This window comes from Spinacia oleracea, chromosome 4 (assembly GCF_020520425.1).
Source record: "Spinacia oleracea cultivar Varoflay chromosome 4, BTI_SOV_V1, whole genome shotgun sequence".
In the NCBI taxonomy this organism is placed as follows: Eukaryota; Viridiplantae; Streptophyta; class Magnoliopsida; order Caryophyllales; family Amaranthaceae; genus Spinacia; species Spinacia oleracea.
In genome coordinates, this window is record NC_079490.1 from 155,939,795 (window position 1) to 155,947,021 (window position 7,227).

At 37.3% G+C, this 7,227-nt stretch overlaps 1 long non-coding RNA gene across 1 annotated transcript; it reads left to right on the plus strand.

Annotated features, from left to right (window-relative positions):
- Window positions 1–403: 403 nt before the first annotated feature.
- Window positions 404–1,898, plus strand: LOC130459855 (uncharacterized). The gene is made up of 3 exons (XR_008919549.1): window positions 404–714; window positions 1,016–1,146; window positions 1,253–1,898. It is a non-coding gene; the product is annotated as an uncharacterized lncRNA (long non-coding RNA).
- The last annotated feature ends 5,329 nt before the right edge of the window (window positions 1,899–7,227 follow it).

Genomic DNA, 7,227 nt, shown 5'->3' on the forward strand with positions numbered 1-7,227 from the left:
TTGAGGAGTAGAATCTTAATAAACAGGTTTGTAGAGATGACTTCCAAGAGAAGTTATCTAGCATGGGGATTGGTTGAGCGGGTTGTTTTCTCTTACATTGTTTTAAAACTCTATTTATTTACACTAGTAGAAAAAACCCTTGTTGCAACCCCCTTGTTGCAGCGTACAAGTATTAATACGCTTCAACAACCAGTCGGTCAACGCGGGTCAAACCCTTTAAAGGGTTGTTGCAGCGTACAAATTAATTGCCCCCTGCAAAAGAGATTTTTGCAGCGTACATAATAAAAGCCCCCTGCAATAGGCCTTTTATTTTGCAGCGTACATGGTAAAAGCCCCCTGCAATAACATATTTGTAAATTTTTTTCGCTGCAACTTTAACTCAGACCAAACATATATTTCTATCTCAAACCTCATACCAATTTCGCAGCGAATATCCCACTCTCAGTACTCCCTTCTCCTTCTCTCGGCTTACCCTGCTTCTCGCCGGTGGTTCTCACCAGTGGTCGTCGCCGCTGGGTCTCGCCCGTCGCCGGTGGTAGTCCAGCAAGAGTCTATTTAATTTCCTCGCCTCTCACCGGTGGTTCCCTACTCGAAAAAACAACCGGCGAAGTCATTCCCTGCTCGGAAAACTAAGCTATATCCAGACTCTATCTCCTCCTATAGTTCGTTTGTCTTTGCTATCTCAATTCGTAAGAAACGTCGTCGATTGCACAGGTATATTTCTAATCTATTCGTCAATTAACATGTCTGTGGTGTTGGGGCTTGTGTATGGTTCAAATCGCCAGATCTGGAGTTGATTTAGCAATTTTTTGTATGTTGGTGTATACCTATTATTTTTGGTCCATTTCGTTAATTGTTTGGGGGAAATGATTGGTTTTTTTTAGGGTTTGTTCGAATGATTGAGTTTTTTTAGGGTCTGTTCGAATGATTGGGTTTTTTTTGGGTTTGTTAAGTATAAGATACTTAACAAATTATAATCTGTTAATTTGTTTATTAAATTTTTCAATTGAAACAGATGAAAACGGCGAGCAAGCCTCGGATTATGGATAAACAAATTATACAAGTGAGACGATCTCCTCGAGTTGCAAACAATCCTGCTCCTGTTTATGCTGAAATTTCATTGCCTCGGTTTTCTTCACCCAGAAAGTGAGTAACCTAATTTTTCAATTAAATTTGATGAAAAAAATTAAATTTGGGGGGTTTTTTTTGTTGAATTTGAATGGGGTTACAAAATTAATGTTAGGTATGTTAGGAATTATGGAGTAGTAAAAGCAAGAGATTTCTCAAATCGAGTAATAGCAAGCGATGATGTGAGAGAATACACAATTGAAGAAGCAGAGAAGCTGAATGCTAAGCTTGAAGAAGAGGGTTTTCCTACTCTTGTTAGACCCATGCTTCCTTCACATGTTACTGGTGGTTTGATTTGGCATCCCTAATTTTGACGTCTGCGGATTTGGTTTTCTCTAAGGGGAGTGTAAGAAAGCAAGGTTGTAACATCTATATTAGGGGAGAAATTGTAAGGTCCGTCCCCGATAAAGACGACGCTGTTTTCTCTAAGGGGAGGTAAGCATAGCGCGAATTTTTGAGGGATACGGAAAGCTGAGGAAAATTGAGAAGGGAGAGAGAGTTTGGACTTCCCTAGGGCAGCAACCCCAGACACTCCTTTTGCTAGGCCTTGTAACAAGGACTTGGGTGCACAAACAAAGAGGTACTTGGGTATGGTTACTAGTTGGCCCGGGTTAGACCCGTCAGTGGAGTTGATACGGACTACATCGGTAGCTAGCTCACCGCCTCTGCGTGGGGTGATGTTGGTGAAGGGGTTGTTTAGAGAAAGACTTCTACATGTGTTGTTGTTACACCCGGGCCTAGCTGGAGGAGGGCACGTTCTACAAATTTTGGAATTTCATCGGTTTCTTGATAAAGTATTAATTGACGAAATGAATTGATTGATTTTGAGGAAAGAACAAGCGCATATGAGGTATAATCTTGTTTGATTTGTTAAATTTATGCAACTATTGAAAACTTTGTTGGATTTGTTGTTTAAATATTATGGTAAATGTTGTTTGTAATTAATTTAATTAGTTGATTTACTGATGCCTATGGTTCATGTAGTTAATTTCTTTGTTTAATTGATTGAAGAATCTAAATTTGTGTTTGAATCTGTATGAAATAATCTGGGGTTCAGAAAACTAGGGTTACTTTGTTCTTGCTTATTTAATTTGATACAAAGTATGAGGTTTTCTAGCTTCATACCTTTGCTATTTATAGGTTTTAATTTATATTCCCTGTGCTATTTTGCAAATCTTGCTGAAGTAAATCTTGTGATGTGAATAAGGGTTGCATTTAGGTTTCTTCTCCATGCATTATGTGATGTGAATAAGGGTTATAGAGTTATAGCTGTTCTTACTGTCATGTCTTTTCTGCCAGACCCTTTACAATAGGAGTCTATACAATATTGGTATTCGTTTTATTCCCATAATTTGCTATTGAATTATCGTGTACTAAAAAGTAGAAACTAGTGGTTTGAAACTTAAAACTGAAGGAAACTCTAGGAATAAAACAGATACCAATAGATCTAGTGCTTTTCTGAGTGAATACTAACAGAAACTGTTCACTTATAGTTAAAAACTACTTACATGAAATAGATAAGGAAGCAACTCTTTTGCTCAGCTGAAAGTGAATTATAACACTCACTGCACTGCTTTTACTTATATGTTGTGTTTACAGAATCTCATTAAACTGTATTCTATTATAAGGTGCATATTTGCACGTCTGAGTAAATTGGTATGTGAAGGTTTTATCTCATCAGGGGGGATTGGATGTGTCTTAGATTTTCTCCAATGTTTTAAGAACTTTTCTGTGGTCCTTGCGAGAATAGTTGTTGTTCAGACTTAGAGCTCACCCTTCACCACAAAAGAACTTCAAAAAAGATTTACTTCAGCAATTTATATTCCCTGTGATTTTCTTTGACATCTTGTTTGTCCTGTATTCTCCTTTTCAGTTTATAAATATCCATTTACTCTGAGTTTTTTTAATCTCTCTTTTTTCAGACGCATGAAACACATGGTGCAGCCCTCCCCTTCAGCTCCAGTAGTAACGGGCAACGATTCCCATTCTAGTCCTTCAGCTTCAGGTATGGATACATGCTTATGATCAAATCTCAGTTTTCCTCAACATTTGACTGCATCAACACTTGACACACTTCAGTTAATCCTTGATAGAACTGAAAATTGATGAAAGGTGTGTGCTTTCACCAACTTAAAACGTTCTTATCCTCTGAAGGCAATTTTTGTGTTGGAAAATAACTCAAGGTTTTTAATAAAAAGGAAAGAAAGGCATTTGTGACATTTTCTTTTAATAAATCTGCGAGGAGTTCCTCGTGTTAATGGATGTTTTGCTGTGTCTATGGCTATTGGGGATGTGCCTTTTAAAAGGTGAGTGCAGCTATCGGAAAGCTCCGGAGTAAGGCTAAATTACACTTCCTCCATTAAAAAAAATATTAATTGCAATCTTTCTCTATTTGGAAGCTTCATATTTACTGCAGTTTTCCTTATATGCACATGATATCTTTCTACTCTCTCCTCATCACATGGTCCCCTCTAATTTTTTCTCTCTGTCTCTTCCTCATCTCACGGGATCCCATAATACCATGCATCCCCTACATGTTGCATAATAAAGAACAGAGAATGTATATCTCAATTCTTATCTACTCCATGAATAGAACATAGGCGTGTCTATACACCTCTACCCCTGGCTTGCTACAATGAACCTTTGAAATGTATTTTTTTTTCTCCAAATGTTTTGCTGCTGTTATATCGGACCTTTGACGATGTATCTCCTTCAAGGGGTTCATTCAAAAGAATGCAAGTATCTAAGCTTAGAGTGTCTCGAGACTTGAATCCCTTTGTTACTTGAGTTTATCTTTAATGACTTTTTCATCTATGCTGCTCCTGGCAGGTTGGAAGGATGAATGGTGTTTTATTTGTGAATTTAAAAATCTTATGCTGAAGGGAAGGGAAGGGAAGGTTACACTCCGTTATCCCCTATCTGAATCCCCTCTAACATTAGCCATCTTGGTCACGGAAGAGAAGAAGATGCCTATGAATTTTTGAGGTGAGAAAAGTTCTTGTCTTTTAAAGTTCTCCTCGAGTGTTACATAATCATAGAGGGATTTATTGTTCCTGTTACTGAGAGGACAGGTATGTTGTTGATACTATGCAATCAGTTTGCGTGGAGCTGGCTGGATTTGTTATAAATTGTATTTTTCCTGTTGGGGCAAGTCTGTTTGTGGATTCTTATGTTGTAAAGTATTGACGTAGTCATCTTTTGTGTGAGATCTGAGGCATCGAAAGTTATCTCTTAAAACTTAAAAGAATTATAAGGTCAGTAGTTTTGTCACCCTACAAATAATTAAAAAGTCATTACATTTGCGCAATTAATTATATGAGACCGTTCTATACAGGATTCCATTTTTTACATAGTACACTCATGTCATATGGGGGGGGGGGGGGGATGACACTGTTATTGTTTATAATGTTTCTGATTTGTGATTAATGGTAGGTATGCCTCTGAATCTTTGCTGATAGAGTATGGAGATGGTTTTTTATACTCTTCTTGTCTTCTTGATGCTGAGTTATGTTTGGTCCTAATTTTAGACTATTAGGAAATTGTCATTAGTTTCTTGAATGTTAAAATGTGATATTTAATTTGTATTTAATCTAATGTTTAATTTAAATTTCTGTTTTTGTAAAGGTCTACACTCCGAGGATTGCGCCTTATGCGAGGAATTTGAAGTGGTTCGTGAGCAATGGGCTAAGTTTTTTACCAGCAAGTATTTATTATTGGCTTTAGCGCGCTTGATCGAGTTGGTTTAGTTGTTATAGAATAAATTTTATATTAAAATGTATGTTTATGTTGAAATTGGAACATATATTTAAATGTAATATGTGCACTTTGGTTTTGGGATATATAGTATACAAAACTCCAGTTGTTGTTTTTATATTTGTTATATAGGTTGCGTTATTCTATTATTGTTTTGACAGGTTTCTATATTTGGTGCAAGACACTCTAGGTATCCCTAAACAAAATTAGAATTTTCCCGCCAAAAGTGCTTTGTTGCAGCGTACATATATATTGTACGCTGCAACAAGGGAAAAATTTTTTGCAAAATTCCAGACTTGTTGCAGCGTACAAATAAATGTACGCTGCAAAAAGTTGAGTCTTGCCAATTTTTTGCCAATTTTTGCATAACAGCCCAAAAGTTAAGTCTTGCCATAACAGCCCAAATTTTTGCCAATTTTTTGGCACTTGTTGCAGCGTACATACATATGTACGCTGCAAAAAACCCCTTTTAGCAGCGAACATTGTACGCTGCAACAAGTTCAGACTTGTTGCAGGCCCCCCAGTTGCAGCATACGATGTACGCTGCAACAGGGGTCTAAAAGCCCGCTGCAATAAGGGTTTTTTCTACTAGTGTTAATTAGTCTAGATTATAATGTTCTAATTAGTTAATGGATTATGTTTTAAAGTATTTTGGTTTGGGCTGTTATGGTTCCAACTTGTATGGAGGTCATTAACTATTATTTATTATTTGAAAGTTAGTTAATTCCGCTGCGTAATTCTGGTACTAGCCTTAGAGCGCCGTTATCACGGTAGAGGTAATACAATAGTAATTCCTTTATTTTAAGTTGGAAAATGGTTTTATAAAAGTAAGGAATTATTAGGGTGTTACAAAATGCTATTTAGAAGCTTTAGGCCAATTTATAGCAATGAATACTACAAAATGGTATTTGCTGAGCTTTAGTTTAAGAACTGCTTTGCATTAAATAATAGTGCGGAGTGGTAATTCCTTAAGCTACGATTTAAACGGCTAGTTAATAGTAATTCATACTATTTAAGTGATTTTGCAGAACTTTAGAATATTTTAAAAGTTTATTTTCCTGCTGTAACACCCTGATAATTCCTTATATTTATAATTCCCTTTTTCCGACTAATATAAAAGAATTACCAAGATATTACCACCACCGTGATAACGGCTAAGCTGTTTACCAGAATTACACAGCAGAAATAACTAACTTTCAAACACATTGAATAGTTAATGGTCACTTAACAAACTGGAACCATTAAGGCCCAAAACCAAAGTATTAATTGAAGGAAATAATGCCCTTGGTCCAAGTATGCATTCTATGTTAAGTCTAATAAGTGCGGTTCAGTATTAATTAACAAGTTAATAATTCAGTGAGATCAAGTGAGCTGAATGCCTAGCTAGAGGCCGCTTCAGTTCAAGTGGAATTAATGATATTAATCCACAACTTACTCTTGACTGAACCCGTAGGGTCACACAAATAGTACGTAAACGGATCAAGTATTTAATGGCATTAAATACTCTATCTATGGATATTCGGAATCGACGGATCTTGGTTTCAGTGGGAGCTGAGATCGTCACAAGCAAGAAATGAATAATCCGGAAACGATGATATTGCCGGAAACGGAAATATGGATCGTATCGGAAATATAAATATTATCCAAGTCGTGGATGTTGCCGGAAACGGAAACATGGTACGTATCGGAAAATATTATCGGAAATGGAAATATTGCCGGAAACGGAAATATTGTCATAATCGGAAATATTATCGGAATCGGAAAATAATTCCGGAAACGGAAATATTAAATATTTGTTCGAAACGGAAATTAATTCCGGAATCGGAAATATTAAATATTGTTCGTATCGGAAATGAATTCCGAAATCGGGAATTTAATCGGAAGCGTATCGTATGAATTAGCATCGGACGAGGCTCGCTAGACGAAGGCCCAGCACGAAGCCAGGCCATCGCCCAGCAAGCCACACGCATCACCAACACACGCCAAAGCCTCGACCAGGCCCAGCGCAAGCCAGGCCTAGCCGAAGCCATGGGCGCGCGCGGACAGTAGCATGGGCCGAGCGCTGTGCGCTCAGCGTGGGCCGCAAGGCCTGCGCGGGTGTACGGTGCTCGTGCGATGCTCGTGTGCGAATCCTAAAGCTATCGGGATTCGATAAAAGATTAAATCCTAAACCTATTAGATAAAGTTTATTTAAATAGAGTCCTAGCAGGATTCTAATTAAATTAATTAGTATCCTAATAGGATTCCAGTTCCTTTTCCATACCTCTATAAATAAGTGCCTAGGGTCATTATTTACAGTGACGATTGAAGTATTCAAAGGGTAAGTTTTTGAAATAAAATTAGCCA